This window comes from Canis aureus, chromosome 6, assembly GCF_053574225.1.
Source record: "Canis aureus isolate CA01 chromosome 6, VMU_Caureus_v.1.0, whole genome shotgun sequence".
Taxonomy (NCBI): domain Eukaryota; kingdom Metazoa; phylum Chordata; class Mammalia; order Carnivora; family Canidae; genus Canis; species Canis aureus.
Genome location: NC_135616.1, coordinates 78,291,501 through 78,308,201, shown reverse-complemented (window position 1 = coordinate 78,308,201; position 16,701 = coordinate 78,291,501). Strand labels below are relative to the sequence as shown.

The 16,701-nt window shown below is 46.9% G+C and overlaps 1 long non-coding RNA gene across 2 annotated transcripts in view; it reads left to right on the top strand.

Moving 5' to 3' along the window:
• LOC144316463 (uncharacterized) overlaps positions 1 to 16,103 on the top strand; it is a 30,333-nt gene extending 14,230 nt beyond the window's left edge. The window contains exons 1-5 of one of the 2 annotated variants that reach the window (XR_013382438.1): positions 3,660 to 3,795; positions 10,523 to 10,708; positions 12,288 to 12,445; positions 13,240 to 13,640; positions 14,563 to 16,103. This is a non-coding gene — a long non-coding RNA (uncharacterized LOC144316463). Of the gene's footprint in view, positions 1 to 3,659; positions 3,796 to 10,522; positions 10,709 to 12,287; positions 12,446 to 13,239; positions 13,641 to 14,562 lie in introns of those variants that run through there. The other variant, XR_013382439.1, reaches the window with a different exon arrangement.
• The last annotated feature ends 598 nt before the right edge of the window (positions 16,104 to 16,701 follow it).

Genomic DNA, 16,701 nt, shown 5'->3' with positions numbered 1-16,701 from the left:
ACGTCTCTCCAGGCCCCTCCAGCCCCCTCCATGTCCCTCCAGGTCCCTCCATGTCCCTCCATGTCCCTCCAGGTCCTTCCAGGTCCCTCCATGTCCCTCCAGGCCCCTCCAGGCCCCTCCACATCCCTCCAGGTCCCTCCATGTCCCTCCACATCCCTCCACATCCCTCCATATCCCTCCAGGCCCCTCCACATCCTTCCACGTCTCTCCAGACCCCTCCAGGTCCCTCCACGTCCCTCCACGTCCCTCCAGGCCCTTCCAGGCCCCTCCATGTCCCTCCAGGTCCCTCCATGTCCCTCCACGTCCCTCCACGTCCTTCCAGGTCCCTCCATGTCCCTCTAGGCCCCTCCAGGCCCCTCCACATCCCTCCAGGCCCCTCCACATCCCTCCAGGCCCCTCCACATCCCTCCAGGTCCCTCCATGTCCCTCCACATCCCTCCACGTCCCTCCACATCCCTCCAGGCCCCTCCAGGCCTCTCCAGGCCTCTGCTGAGAGTGGTGCGTAGTCACTGTCCCCACATTCCCGGGGGCGCAGCAAGTCACGCCCCAAAGCTAAGGGAGAGGACGCCACCTCCGCCCACGGGAGCTGCTGCTGGCCCGGGAGGCAGAGGGCTGCCACCTCCTCTGGGATCTGGGCCCTCCCACCCCATCCCCCAGGCACGGACTCCGACCAGCCTCCTGCCTCCCTGCGTCTCTCTCACCAACCCTATGCCGCCTAAGTCACTCCTCGGCCTCAAGGAAAGATTCCTGGCTTTTATTTATTTATTTTTAAGATTTTATTTATTTATGCATGAGACACACACACACACAGAGGCAGAGACACAGGCAGAGGGAGAAGCAGGCTCCATGCAGGGAGCCCGACGTGGGACTTGATCCTGGGACCCCAGGGTCACAGCCTGGGCCGAAGGAAGGTGCTAAACCTCTGAGCCCCCCGGGCTGCCCGATTCCCCCTGTGCCCCTGCCCCCGCCCCGCTGCGGTGCGTCCAAGGGCCTGTGCTCCGTGGAAGGTGCCCCTTCGGGCCCTGCGCCCCCCGCCCCCCAGGTCTTGCTCCCCTGGCGCCGCCCCGACGACAGCACACAGTGTTCTGAAATCCTTGGATAAAACTGCAGATGAAGATCTTATGATCCTACATGTGCCTCCCCCCACCCTCCTCCCTGCCACTTACTAGTCTAAAAAGCCAGAAGTTAGCCTGGGGTGAAACTGGAGTAGTGAGGGGGGCTGCGGCTCTGGAGCTTGGTGGATGTGGCCTTGAATCCCAGCCCCACCTTAGTGTGAGGAATGCGCTCAACCCTTCTATCCCTCAGCTTCCTCATCCAATCAGTGGTAAAATATTACTTCGAATGTTTGTGTTGAGTGCCAAATAGGACTTTTATAAAGTGCCTGATGAATAGTAGATTCTTAACAAATGAGACCTCCCCCCACCGCAACCCTTGCAATCCCCCCCTGCTCTCTGTGCCCTGGTTGGCCGTAACAGTTTTCCAAAGTCAGATGTATGGAGAGTTTGAAAAACCTGGAATTATTTATTCTCTATTAATCCCTCAGTAGTGTTTTTGAAGTACTTAAACGTTGTGCTGCTGTTATGCTCAGTCAGCTAGAGAGTGATAGTTGGAGTGAAATGGGAGCTTACTATGGAGATTAATGCAGCTGTTAGAACCAACAGATTAGGCCTCCGGATTATAACACGGACAGATCTCAGACACACAGAGCATAGTAAAAAAGTAAGAAATAGAATGGGGATCCCTGGGTGGTGCAGCGGTTTAGCGCCTGCCTTTGGCCCAGGGCACGATCCTGGAGACCCGGGATCGAATCCCATGTCGGGCTCCCAGTGCATGGAGCCTGCTTCTGTCTCTGCCTCTCTCTCTCTCTGTGACTATCATAAATAAATAAAAAATTTTTAAAAACTTAAAAAAAAAAGAAATAGAATGTAGTATATAACCTAATGCTATTTATATAGGTAAAAATACATGCACGTTGCCAGGAATTCATGCTATAGCAATAGAAGCACCCGTATGTTGGATTCATGCACACAAATACTCTTTGCAGCTTCATTTGTCATAAAAAGTCATAAAAAACAGCACAGGGGTACCTGGGGGGCTCAGCAGTTGAGAGACTGCCTTCGGCTCAGGGCGTGACCCCGGGGTCCCGGGATCGAATCCCACGTCGGGCTCCCCATAGGGAGCCTGCTTCTCCCTCTGCCTGTGTCTCTGCTTTTCTCTCTCTCTGTGTCTCTCATGAATAAGTAACTAACCCTTAAAACACACACACACACACACACACGCAAAAAACTGAGCACAACCGAAATGCCCATCAGTAAAGAATGGTTGAATGAATCCCTGAACACCTATCCCATGAAGTATTACGCAGCTATTAAAAAGAATGCATCACAGCTGCATCTACTAACTTGGAAGGATGACCACCACCTATTCTTAAAAAAGAAAAGCAAACTACAGGGAGGTGGATTTGAATCCATTTTCATTAAAGTTAATCTCTCTCTCTCTCTCTCTCTCTCTCTCACACACACACACACACACACACATGCATCCACTAGTGTAGGGGTTTGAATGACCCTGGAGAAATAATGTGGTGATAGACCCTATCCCTGCTGTTAGCAGTCATCACCTGCTGGGGGTGCAGGGAGATAAGAAAAAAAAAAAAAAAAGACTATCAAAGACTAGGAAAAAAAGTTCCATCATAAAAATGTCAAGTAAAAAATTAGGACACAAAGACTATCTCTGAGGTCACTTCCAAGGTGCAAACAATGAAAATGCAAATGGACAAAGACCAGACTGTGACAAGAATAGAAGAAAATCTGAGTGAGGGGATTAGGAGCAGAAAGAAAAAAATACGGACACCAAACAGCAATATTTCGATATCCAAGCACAGGAAATAAACAGTGAGTAGCTTCGGCTCACTGCCTGCGGGTGGGAGGAGTGGAAGGTGGGGGCGAGCAGAGAGGTCCAGGGGGGATTTACAAAAATTGAGGAGAGGGGACGGGGGTGGGGCCAGGGATAATGATTTGCCATAAAATGAGGCTGAAGTGAACTCGACCCTCTGCACCTGGGGTCAAACAGTCAAATCAGAACTTGCCCCCAGAGGGGCTGATGGGAAGAACCCACACGATTAGGCTCCAATCTTGGACGTTAGGGTCCACGTTTCCACGGAGCATAATTCAAAGTTGACCTCAGGGAGCCAAAGCCCCAGACCAGCGGGGCCTGAGGTTCAGGAGGCGTCCGAGGGAGACCTGCTGAGTGTCGCTCATATCCCGGGCACGGAGTCCCCAGCCTCGCGCCAGGGCCTGGTCCGCTCGTCGTGACCAGCGGGGCACGGAGCCCTCAGCCCCTCGGCGGGCCGGCTCTCCCGAACTTTCTGGGCGATCACTCTGGGGAGGATATTAGCTATTAATTAGTGCCCTTAAATAGTGGCTTTGAACTTTTGGAATTCAAATTAATTGATGGTCTAACAGAACGCCACGTAATTTTTACAGCATCGAGTCTCTTTTTCCCTAGGATTAATCTAACTTCGTTCTTCCCGTCATGTTCTCCCGGACTTGCGTCTTTCCAGCAGCCGACTGCACTTCTCTTTTGAGCTTTGAACCATGCCCCAGCGGATCAGTAGTTTCATTTAGGTAAACAGTTTCCAGAAATAGATTGGAGCTGCGAGCAAACAGCTTGTTTGTGATAACAGGCCCTGCCTGCCGGCCGGTGTCTGAGCCTAATGCTCTCACGTCGGCGGGCGCCGGGAGCCGACGTCCCCGCTTTGTCAACCGTCCCACAGATGCGGTGCCTCGTCTCAAGGTACAAGTCAGGTCGTGCACACGAACGGGGTTCGGCCAGGCCTGGTGGGGGGGGGCCGGGCGGGGAGGAGTCACACCTGCCGCCCAGTGGTTGGTCCCAACCCTGGGCCTGAGCTCCCCGGGTCGCTGCAAGACCAGTTGACACAGTTGCCATCCCTCTGCCGGACCGCGTCCTATGTGATGGCGCTCATTAGAGTTAATGAGCTGTTAGCATTTCCATTATGGGATTTTTTTTTTTTTTTTTAGGGTTTATAACCTGGTAATAACAATAATTTGTCTCAGCCTGAAACTCCAGTAACAGGCGACAGCCCCGCCAGTGCTTTTGCTCTAATGTTGCTGGGGTGGGCCGGGGTGGTGCTGCCCATGCGGGTGGCAGACCCAAGGGAACGTGTTTAGGAACTAGAAATCCTCTCCTTTTCTTCTTCTTCTTCAAAATCAAATTGGGGGCACCTGGCTGGCTCAGTCAGGCGAACATGTGACTCTTAATCTCCAGGTGATGAGTTCAAGCCCCAAGTTGGGTGTAGAGATCACATAAAATAAATAAATAAACTTAAAAAAAATCAAATTGGGCAATAACTCTAATTGGTGTCAGTAAAACATTGCCAGAGACAAGAGGATCTCTGAGAAATGCAGATGAGGTGGGGACGGCTGCAAGAGGGAGACCTGCGGGCACGTTGGGACCAGTAGTCCGAGGGGCAGAGGTAGAGGAGGCAGCTCGGGAGCCCCAGGGCCCCCCTGGGCTCTGCAGTACCTGGGCCTGGCTACTGGGGGGCAGACAGTCCCCTAGACCTTCTTAGCTGCCCAACTCACAAGGGCAAGGTAGCCGGGAAGCCCCGCATTTTCCAGTGGGGTCCATGAAGGATTCCAGTTCATCCCAATACCTAAGGAGCCTAGGCTCCGAGAAGAGCCATCAGTATCCTCCAGGCCCGGGCCGGTTCTGTTTGTCTTCCTGGCCTAAGGGGCTCGGCCTGAGAGGCCTACAAACCCAGGCGGGCTTTCTGCTTTACAAGGTTGCAGGGGCGCCTGGGGGCGCAGCGGGTGAGCGTCTGCCTTCAGCTCAGGCCGTGACCCCGGGTCCCGGGATCCAGTCCCGCATCGGGCTCCCCGCGGGGAACCTGCTTCTCCCTCTGCCTGGGTCTCTGCCTTTCTCTGTGTGTCTCAGGAACAAATAAAAATCTTAAAAACTAAATAAATAAAAGAAAAGAAGATTACGAGGACACCTGGCTGGCTCAGTCAGTATAACATGTGACTCTTGATCTTGGGGTTGTGAGTTCGAGCCCCACATTGGGAGTAGAGTTTACTTTAAAAAAATCAATGAAGGGGGCTCCTGAAAATAAATAAATAATAAAAAATAATTTTAAAAAGGGAGGGAAGGAGGGAACCTAACGGGATTACGAATATGGAACCCCAGGGACGTGAGAACTCTATGGAGTTCCCCCTTAAAGTTCTATGGCAGTGAGAGGCCCAGAGTCCTGTGGTGCCCAGACGATGAGGGGGTGTCAGCAGCCCTGGAGGGCTGAGGGGTCCTGGGTCAGCTTGCAGAGGAGGGCCTGACGAAGGAGCGGCGATGGCCTGTCTGGGCCGTGCAGACCTACGCTAGGTCTGGGAGCTTCTGAGACTGCAAAAATAGAAAGGTGGTGATGTCAGGACCCGGACTCCTCATACCTTCTGCTAGCTTTTTGGGGTAAGAGGTGCTGGAGTCAAAACGGAAACCTGGAATGACTGAGGACCCAAATCCCAGGCCCAGGTTTGGAAGGACTGGGAGGTTAGGTTGCTCCTTCGCCCGTTCACCGATGTCCTTCTGAGGAGGTGCTGGTCTGGCTCCGGGGGGGGGATGCTCCCGGTCCCTTGTACGTCCGAAGACATGGAAGATGCCCTTAGCAGGAGGGTCCCAACCTAACTGAGAGTTTAAAGTCTAAATCTGCGTGTTGAACAATCTCATGTGAAGAAGCATTCTAGTACAGAAAGAAGAGTCACACAGTCATTTATTCGGGAGCACCGGCTGCTGCCATTCGGAGCCGTCGTAGAGAACACATTTATGTTCTCCGACGTCTGTTGCTTCGGTTGTCTTGGTCGGTTCAGAGGGTGATGCAATATACGATAAACTGGGAAATAGCAGACATCCATCTCCACGGGGCCGGGGGCCGAGAGGTCCCAGATCGACGTGTGGGCCGACTGAGGGTCTGGTGAGCCACCCCGCTGCCTCTCACTGGGCCCCCCCATGGGGCAAGCAGGGGGATTCTGGCCTCCTGTAGCAGGGCCGTCAACTCCACTGTGGTGTCCTACCTCGGGACTTCAACCTCCCATAGGTTGCACCCCAAGGACCATCACCCAGGGGACTTAGGGCTTTGACGGATGGATTCTAGGGAACGTGAACATTCAGCCCATAACGTGTACGTGCTAATTACATTTTCTTTCTTTTTTTTAAAAAAGATTTTATTTATTTATTCATGAGAGACAGAGAGAGACAGAGAGAGAGGCAGAGACACAGGCCGAGGGAGAAGCAGGTTCCACGCAGGGAGCCCGACGCGGGACTCGATCCCGGGACCCCAGGATCACGCCCTGGGCTGAAGGGAGGCACTCAACCGCTGAGCCACCTGGCTGATTACATTTTCAAGTAGCTTCCACTTCCCAGTTTTAAAATACATGCTCCCCCCCCCCAAAAAATATATATATATATAAAATAAAATAAAATAAAATAAAATAAAATAAAATAAAATAAAATAAAATAAAATAAAATAAATGCTTCCCCTAGAGCATTTGGGAAAAAAACAGGTGACGATGAGAAGGAAGTAAAAAGAGCTCACTCTCTGGCCTTTTCCTCTCTCATAGCTGCAACTACGGTTAATCACTTGTTATATTTCTTTCCCTATTGGATGTCGTTTTAGATGACATGAGATACTATCTTTATTGCAGTTAACTTGGGATAACCAGAAAAGTACAAAGAAAATGATGCTCGCTTTTAATGCCGGTACCGCTGTCAATGTAGTCTTTCAGTTTTCCCTATGGAAGATCTCAGGCATATATGACCTGTTAATGTTCCGGGGTGCTACGGGGCGGCCGGGCCTCCGTGTGTGGGTGTGTGCCACTACATATGTGTGTGTGCTTCTGTCTATACATACACAGACACGGGTGGACACACACGGGTACCTATGGGCAACACTGGGATTATCTTACAAATTGAACATTTTGTATGCTGCTTCTGCTCCTTGCAATGACCTTGGGACGTGTTCCTATCTCTGTAGACTCTTTGAAACTTCTGAAGAAAGAAGCAGAACAGTCTCTTAGGTTGCCCTCAGCTGTCAGGTCTCTAACACATAGTAAGCACTCAGGACATACTGTTGGGGGGATGAATTATTTGTCCAAGAGAAGTAGACCTACCACGGGGGCAAGGAATTATAAACCTTACATCTCACGGGACTTGACCTTTTAGGCAATGGGATTTATCATTTTATTTTCTTATTTTTTAAATATTTTATTTATTTATTCATGAGAGACACAGAGAGAGAGGCAGAGACAGGCAGAGGGAGAAGCAGGCTTCATGCAGGGAGCCCGATGTGGGACTCGAACCCAGGACCCCGAGGTCATGCCCTGAGCCGAAGGCAGACACAACCGTTGAGCCTCCCAGGCGTCCTGGGGTTTATCATTTTAAACCTAAAAAGGGAGACAGGCAAAAAAAAAAAAAAACACTTTTTGGTTAGAATGTAGGTTCCTGATGATCAGATGCACTGTCCTTCTCACCTGCTGCAGACTTTTCCTCATTTTCTGTTACTCTGGTCTGTCTGCCCAAAAGGCTGCCTTGGTCCATGGTGAGCGCCGATCATTCTGGACTACCAGGCTCCACGTCAGGAACGTGGGAAGGAACGCTTAGTTGTCTTGGGCATGGCGTTCTGGGCGGAGGAGTATAAAATGCTGGCGTAAGGAAATTGTCTTTGGGGCGATGTGGCCCAATCAGTGTGTTGGTGGGTGGAGTGGAGCTGTTATTTTGTTCCCTCATTTTCCCGTCCAACATGTATTGAGCACTTACTGTGTGCAAGGGCCAGAGGGTATAAGATTGAAAAGGCAGATTTCTCCCTCAAGGATGAACATCCATCCATCAGAGGTGATAGAAGTAAAAACCAGTAACTGCAAAGCCCTGGAAGCAGGTGAATATGCACCGGGGCAGAGAGGAAAGAATGATGAACCCTGCCCGTGTCAGGCGGGGGGCAGCCTCGAGCTGTGGGGAGGACAGCTTAGAGTGTGCTCCCGGCGGGGCTCAGTCTCCGTCTACCTCCAGGGGACTCGCTGTGTAACCAGGGACCGTGTCAGGAGCCTGGGCATCCTGCTGGGTCCCCACTCCCCATCTCTGTCTGCATCCAGCAGGGATCCAGCCCTGTTACTCCTGGGATCCCGCTATGTTTTCCTTAAGTTTTAAAAACGACCTCATATCTTCTTATTTTCCTTAGAAAATGAAGAATATTCACAATTACCTTTAAGAGCAATGGTTAATACTTTCTTTCCCTTCACAAATTTTGGGTGTTAACCTTCTTCAAAGGTTTTAAATTGCATTTACTCATTTAATATTTCCTTTGTATATTAAGTATCTTGATCAATGGATGAATAAAGCATTCCCGAGGGCCTAAACATTAGATATCATTAGATATATTGGAAATCTCCAGAGAGAGCTCAGTGTAAAAGGCCCGTCTCCCCTGGTGGCCGCCGCCAGGACACCAGCAATCTTCAGTGTAATTAACTTTCTTTTTTAAAGCTTTATGTTAGGCCGCCTGGGTGGCTCAGCAGTTGAGCATCTCCCTTTGGCTCAGGTCATGACCCTGGGGTCCCGGGATCGAGTCCCACGTCGGGCTCCCTGCAGGGAGCCTGCTTCTCCCTCTGCCTGGTTCTCTGCCTTTCTCTGTGTGTCTCTTGTGAATAAATAAATAAAATCTTAAAAAAAAAAAAAGCTTAATGTTAGACTGGGGAGGGGGAAGCACCATAAGGAAGGATGGAGGGAGCTGGGAAATGCTGGAAAAGTTACACTGAGATGCTGGGGGACGAGGGAAGGGCAGGAAGGATGAAGGGAAGGAAAAGAGATCATAAGCTGTGGTACAGTTTTAAGAGTTTTCCCTGTCAATTTTCTAGGGAAAATTAGTATCATTTTCCCTAACAGCCCTACCTTAGTATCTCCTTCCCATACCCACCCTCCCGACATCCCCAATATAATCCCTGGGTGGGAGCAGCTCATGGGAAATGCAGCCAGACACACTCAGCAGGGATGGATTCAGGGGATAGCAGCTGGGATCATGGGTCAGTCACCTCTCTGGGATCATGGGTCAGTCACCTCTCTGCCATAGAAGATCCAAGAGACACATTCTCTCCGCCACCGCCTCAGCTTTTCGCTTCCGATTTATTTTGTTTGTTTACCTTTTATACAACAATCCGTATTGTCCTCGTACCTGCTCTTTCCTTTCATCTTGCTTTCTTAAAATATAATCTCAATTGGTATTTCCAAGAACTCAGGACTTTCAAACCCATTTCACAGTTTTCTACATCCCCTCTGGAATTTTTTAATGGTGTCCCCTTTGTGAGAAATCTGATTAAGGAGAGATTTTTAAGTAAGAAAAAAATATTTTGTGTTGGTTACAGATTACTAAACAGTATTTAAACATTATATGTAAAGATATGCATTATGTAACTATAAAACTTGACATTTTCCCATTAATAAGTCACATGCTTAACTTACGTTGTTAAGGCACTTATAACGAAAAACGTGATTTGATGACAAAATTTAAACTATCGATTTATGTTTGATTTGGGGACAAAATGTACATTAAATATGACGAATAAACTTAACCACACCTAATACAGATTAAAAACTGCCTTCGAGGCCGGATGTTTGGAATTCTTATAGTCTGCACTAAAATTAGTTATTCTTATCATCTGCTTTATTTCGGAATGACAAGCTAAGAAAGAAAGTTTCACGCCACTGTCTGCGAGGGCTTCCACGGGGCTCACGCGGGTAGTTTTAATTCTCCATAAACGGAGAGCTAAGTTGGATATCATCACCTTTCCCTCTTTTGCCACTGGCTTTTGAAAACCAGAAGCATCTTGGTGTGCATATTAGAATTCAGATCAGATTAATGCAGTTTACAGATTTAATGAAGAGCATCTTGAGATAAATCAGCAGAATTAGTATCATTTTTGTGCTTTCTTATCATCTTCCTTTTTCCAGAGCTGCTCCTTCTGCCTCACCCCCTCTCGCTCCTCGGGGGGCCACAGCAGGGTGCCCAGCTTGCCCCCCAGTCCTGGGCGCCCTTTGATGCTACTCCTGCCGTTGCATTTCAAAGGGGGCAATTTGGAAAACTCATTTTCTTTACTAAGGTGGTAAAAGCCAGTATTGAAAGCGGGTGCCCCGCCACCTCTCAGGTGGTCAACTCCCGCGCCCCGCAGAGCCACATGCCCCCACTCCCTCCCAGCCTTCACGCTGCCTGTCCTGGGCCAGCAGAAGTGCACGACTGACCTGAGCCAAGGATGGGGGTAGGTCCTTCCCCACGCTAATGTTTGAGATCAGGCGAAGCTAAGGTGGTGTGTGAAACCACAAGTGGTTAAGCTCAAAGCGGGGCAACTCTAGCTCCATATCCCATTACTGACTTCATTCATCACATGACTTTCTTCCAGGTAGAGACCTGGATGTTGGAAAAGGCTCTATTCCTTTAAACAAGCTATTCAATGTCACTGTTGTGTCCTTACAGATAACAATGACAGCAACCATAATACCTTTAATAGAGGATTTGCAGGCAACCTTGCAATAACTCCACGCTCCCCCAGGGGTCTGGAAGACAACAGGTTGGCGATGACTTATCTAAAAAATGGATGGACAGCAAATACTTCAGGCAATGCTCCATAAATATTGTTTCTCTCTGCAGAGCTTGCGAAAGGTATTAATGGCCGTGAGTCTGAGATGATATTTCCTGATAAGAACCTGGAAAGCAGCTCTTCCAGGTAGCTGGGTAAAAGCAGAAGAGTTACCAGATGAGGGTTACCTGGATGTGCATGTGCATATTAAACAGGCAAAAATACTTGGAAGGTAATTCGGAGTAATGCAGCATGCCTTCTTTCCCTTTCTGAATTATCACAACCACACCTCTTTCTACCCATTAATATTGCTAATCAGCTAAAATAACCACTCATGCATAACCTACTATGAGGTATGACATGCAATTTTGAAAATTAAATGCACATGCTGATACGTAACATGAACTCCTGTACACTGTAAAATAGTAACAGATGGAATTCTACAGGATTCAACATTTGAAGTTCAAAACCAGTGATGTTGTAAGCAAGGGCAATATTTCACCATACTATTGGTAAAGGCTCCTAATGTTTTTTAAAAAATCGTTCCTTTGGTAATCAAGAAAATTAATTTCCAGAGACAGCCAGTCTGCACAGGGTGCCTCAATCAACCCGGCTGCCATCGTGGCCTCCTTCAGGCCAATAGTTGATTATAAGCAGTTCGCACCTCCAGATGCCAGGGGCTGACTCACTGCCCTAACTAACTCTGTGATGGACACAGAAAGGCTAAATGGGATGGGGCACACGCGTCATGCAGGGAGGCAAGAAGGGGTTCATCCGTAAAAGACCAGAAGATGAACCCCAAAGGGCTTTGTCTCTTCAACTGGGTCTCAGGTCCATTCACATTCTGAGACTGTGAAGTTAGTCAACTCAACCCCAAGAAAGTGGTTCCAACGTCTGAGCAACAAAAACTTCAATGTGAAAAAAGAGGGTTATTACACCACGGCCTGTACTCCACCAAGCCTCCTTCATCTTCTCTTTAAAGAAAGATTTCTGCTAAATGTTTCCTTTGGTTTTCTTAATTTACATTAGCTCTTTCAAAAGAGAAAAACAGAGAGCTATTTGTCTCTGAAGGAATGAAACACCCAGGTAAGCCCGCAACCAACAACCGCACAAACATCTGTGAGCTGCATAATCAATTCTGTGATTAGGCGGAGGAGAGCTCTGCACCCACATTGATTTTAAAATGCAAATCTGAATACAGCTAATCTTCACATAAATATAATAGGGATCGCATTGATTTTTTTTCCCTCATGATCATACGAAAAAATTAACTAAAGTGATGGTAAAAAAAGTAGCATAATGTTATTTTAAGGTAGACGGTGATAAGTTAAAATTGCATATTATAATCTCTAAAATGAACACACGTACACACACACACACACACACAATGAGGAGTGTGTGTCAACAGAGGAGACAAAATAAAATACTAAAGAATACTCAATTGAACCAAAAGAAGGCAAGAAAGGAGGAAGAAAGGGACAAAGAACAGGTGGGACAAATCAAAACAAAGATGGGAGACTTGAATCCAATCATACTAAAAGCTCCAATCAGGGTCATAGTAGAAATTCATGCGAAAAGTATAAGTAACAATGACACTGACCGCCATTTAACGTGTTTCTATTTATTATTGTTGTTTTTTAAAGATTTATTTATTTATTTTAGAAAGAGAGTGTGTGTGAGTGGGGCAGAGGGAAGGTAGAGACCTCAAGCCAACTCCAAGCCCAGAGCAGAGCCCGATGCACGACTCGAATCTCAGGACCCAGAGATTATGACCTGAGCCAAAATCAAGAGCCAGACGCTCAACCGACGGAGCCACGCAGGTGCCCCTTTATTTATTTTTAAGTTTGTTTGCTTGTTTATCTGTTTGCTCTCTACACCCATTGTGGGGCTGAGACCCACCACCCTGAGATCAGGAGTCCCATGCTCTTCCAACTGAGCCAACCAGGCACCCCTAACATGTTTTTATTTAAAATAGATAGTTTTTTTTAAATAGATTGTTTTTATTACATTTTAATGTGCAGTTGTCTCAGTTTCACATGTGTCACTTGATAACTGACCCCACATTGGAGGAGAAAAATCATTGTTTTGGTTTTTTTTTTTTCATTTGTTTATATTTAAGTTTGATTTGCCAACTATAGTATAACCCCCAGTGCTCATCCCATCACCTGCCCTCCTCAGTGCCCGGCACCCAGTCACCCCATCCCCCCACCCGCCTCCCCTTCTGCAGCCCTGTGTGGGTTTCCCAGAGTCAGGGGTCTCTCATGGTTTGTCTCCCTCTCTATTTTTTCCCACTCGGTTTCCCTCCTTTCCCTTATGATCCCTTTCACTCTTTCTTATATTCCCAGGGTGAGCGAGACCATGTGATGATTGTCCTTCTCCGATTGAGAAAGTCCCTGGCTAATTCTCATCTCTGGCTCCATCAGCAAAGTCCCTCAGTTTTGAGTAACAGGGTGGGTGCCCCCATGCCGAGGCCACCCGTAGAACTGATGGTTTATTTAGCTGATGGGTGCTGCCTTCATCAGGACGCTAGGAACTTGTAAAGATGTGCGCCGGACAGATGTGCACCGGCCAGAGCAGAGATAAGTGATGCTTACATATTCTTTTCGTCCCTCAGGCTAACTGCTCCCCTGAGTCTGACACACCGACTTCGTGCTTCAAAAAAGGGAGATTAAGCAAAGAAAGGCCAAGACGTTAGTCACACACACATGCCCATAGAAACCTCAATAAACCGGACGTGAGTGAGAAAGTTGAAACGATGTCTGTATATCCATACCTATGGATATTTCAAAATCGGAGCTTCTGGATCTCAGGAACACAATAGCACAGCAACATTTTTATGGCAAAGCAGCCTGAATTCCTGTGATAAATAATTCTCAGTCCCACACAGCAGGAGTCTTTAAGAATCTCTGCTTTAATAACAGGAGAGTTTAATTACAAAGCCAATGAGTTATGATCGACGCTCCCAGCCTCCTCCACCCCAGCTCCCAACACCCGATACCGCAGCTGCATACACAAGTACGTACAAGTGTATTTCCCTCTTGTTTTGAAGGGACGGGAGAGGTCAAAAACTGTGCAGCTCAACGTCCTCGGAGAACTAACACTTTTCCCAGAGAGGACCTTTGGCTGCAGAGGTTTTCGCTAACAAGTAATCTAACCTCTAGATGTAAGAGATACTTTATTAATCAGTTAGTGATATGGAAATGGATTTTCTTCCTAGGGCTGTGACATTAGCGACAACGTGTGTGCCATATGAAGCCATAGACCGGCACCTCAACTTTGAAAAGAAATGGGATTTTAGAGTTATGGCTTCAGTACCGGGCATCCTTCCCTCCTCACACTTCCTAGGCTAGCCCTTTGATCCAAACCACTGCTGTCCCCTACCTAGATTCTTGCCATCATCTCCTCACAGATTACACCGCTTCCACCCCTTCCCCTCACACAGAATTCTTACCCCAGGCCCAGAGTCAGCCTTTACAAATGTCAAGTCAGATCGTGACACTGCTAGGCTCTGCACTTCACGCAGTCTTTAAGTGGCCTATGAGGTGCCACAGAGTGACCTCACACCCTACTTCTCCATCCACCACCCGCTCATTCCAAATATCCTAGCTGCACCAGCTTCTCTGCTAGTCTTTGACTGCATGGACGCATTCCCACCTCAGGGCCTTTGCAGAGGCTTGTCCTCAGATACCCATATGACTCATGCTCTCATCACTTCAAGTTTTTATGTCAAATGTCTCCCTCTCAGAGGCCTACTATAACTACCTTTCTTAGATTGCACAGCAGCCTTCTGCCCAAGAACCCCTGATCTTTTTTCCCCCCACATGGCAGTTGTCACCCACTGATGGCCAAGAATGTTAATATCTACCCTGTTACATAACTTTACAAAAACGTATAATTGATTTACATATTTACTCTGTTTTCTTTGTTCTCTTACTAGATTGTGAGACCCACAAGAACAAAGCTTTTCATCTCTTTTGTTTCCAATGCCTACAACATGGTCATATCCAACAAATAGATATTGAATCACTCAATGAACAAATAAGAAAATACATTTTCATCAGAGGCATGAGGAGCCCTAAGTGTCATGACAAGTCGAGACTTGATCCTGAGGGCAAGACCAAATGATGAAAAAGATGGGATTAAAAAACCCTCAATAGGGGAAACGATTCCTGACATTTGACCAGGCAATGATTTCTTGGACAAAAAAAAAAAAAAAAAAAAAAAAAAAAAGACAACAAAGGAAAAATAGATAAATTAGACTACATCAAAATTTAAAACTTTTGTGAATCAAAGGACACTATCAATAGAGTGAAAAGGCAACCCACAGAACAGAACTAAATATTTTCAAATCATTATCTCTGATAATGGATTGGGATCCAGAATACACGAAGAATGTTTAGGACTCAACAATAATAAATCAAACAATCTGATTGAAAAATGGGCAAAGGACTTGAACAGACACTTCTCCAAAGAAGATATATAAAAGACCAATAGGCATATGAAAAGATGCTCAACATCATGGATCATTTGGGAAATGTAAATCAAAACCAAAATAAGAGGGCACCCAAAATAAGCGGTTTAGCGCCGCCTTCAGCCCAGGGCGTGATCCTGGAGACCCAGGATTGAGTCCCACAGGCTCCCTGCATGGAGCCTGCTTCTCCCCCTGCCTGTCTCTCTCTCTCTCTCTTTCTCTCTCTCTCTCTATCTGTCTCTAATGAATAAATAAATAAAATCTTTAAAAAATTAAAAAAACACACACCAAAATAAGATACTACCTCACACTCATTAGGATGGCTATTATTATTATTTTTTTTTTAAATCAGAAAACAGTTAATGTTGGGGCACCTGGCTGGCTCAGTAGGTTGAGCATGTGACTCTTGATCTCAGGGTCATGAGTTTGAGCTCCATGTTGGATGTGGATGTTGTTCAATTCCAAAATAAAATAAAATAAATAAAATAAAATAAAATAAACAATTCCAAAACTAACAAAAGAAAACAGCAAGTGTTGGCAAGAATGTTGAAAGACTGGAACCCTTGTACACTGATGATGGGAATGTAAAATGGTGCATCCACTGTGGAAAACAGTCTGATTTTTCCTCAAAAAAGTTAAACTTAGAATTACCACATGATCCAGCAATTCTGCTTCTGGGTATAGACCTAAAAGAATTGAAAGCAGAGATTCGAACAAATATTTGTACACCCATGTTCATAACAGCATTATTCATAATAGCCAAAGGGTAGAAACAACCCAAGTATCCATCAATGGATGTGTGGATAAACAGAATGAGGCATATGTGTGCACTGGAATATTATGCAGCCCTGAAAGGGAATGACATTCTGACACATGCTACACAGATGAACCTTGAAGACATTATGCCAAATAAGCCAGTCACCAAAGGACAAATACTATATTATTCCATTTATATGAAGTACTTAGAGTACTTAAGAGTACTCTCGTCCTAGAGTAATCAAATTCACAGAGACAGAAAGTAGAAGGGTGGTGGTCAGGGGCTGGGGGGAGGGGGAAATGGGGAATTCTTGTTTAATGGATATAGTGTTTCAGTTCAGGTAGCTGAAAAAAGTTCTGGATATGGATGATGGTGATGGAGTGCACAACAATGTGAACGCACTTAATGTCTTTGTAGACTCAAAAATGGTTAAAATGGTCAAGTTTATGTTATATATATTTTGCCACAATAAAAAACAATCTTTTTTTTTTTTTTTTTTTTTAAAGAACTCCAACATGGCTACCAATGAGTCCCGACCTCATCGCCATATTGGACCCGGCTAGTCTGTGTGACCAGCAGAGGGTGGCAGAAGAGATGGGCCTTCATTTCTGAGATTAGGTTAGAGAAAGCTATAGTGTCCATCTTGATTATTCATTGTAGGGAGAGTCAGCTGCCATTGGAGAAATCATCCTAGGGGGCACCCGGGTGGCTTAGTGGTTGAGCGTCTGCTTTAGGCTCAGGTCATGACCCTGAGGCCCCGGGATCGAGTCTCACATCAGGCTCCCTGCATGGAGCCTGCTTCTTCCTCTGCTTGTGTCTCTGTCTCTCATGAATAAATAAATCAAATC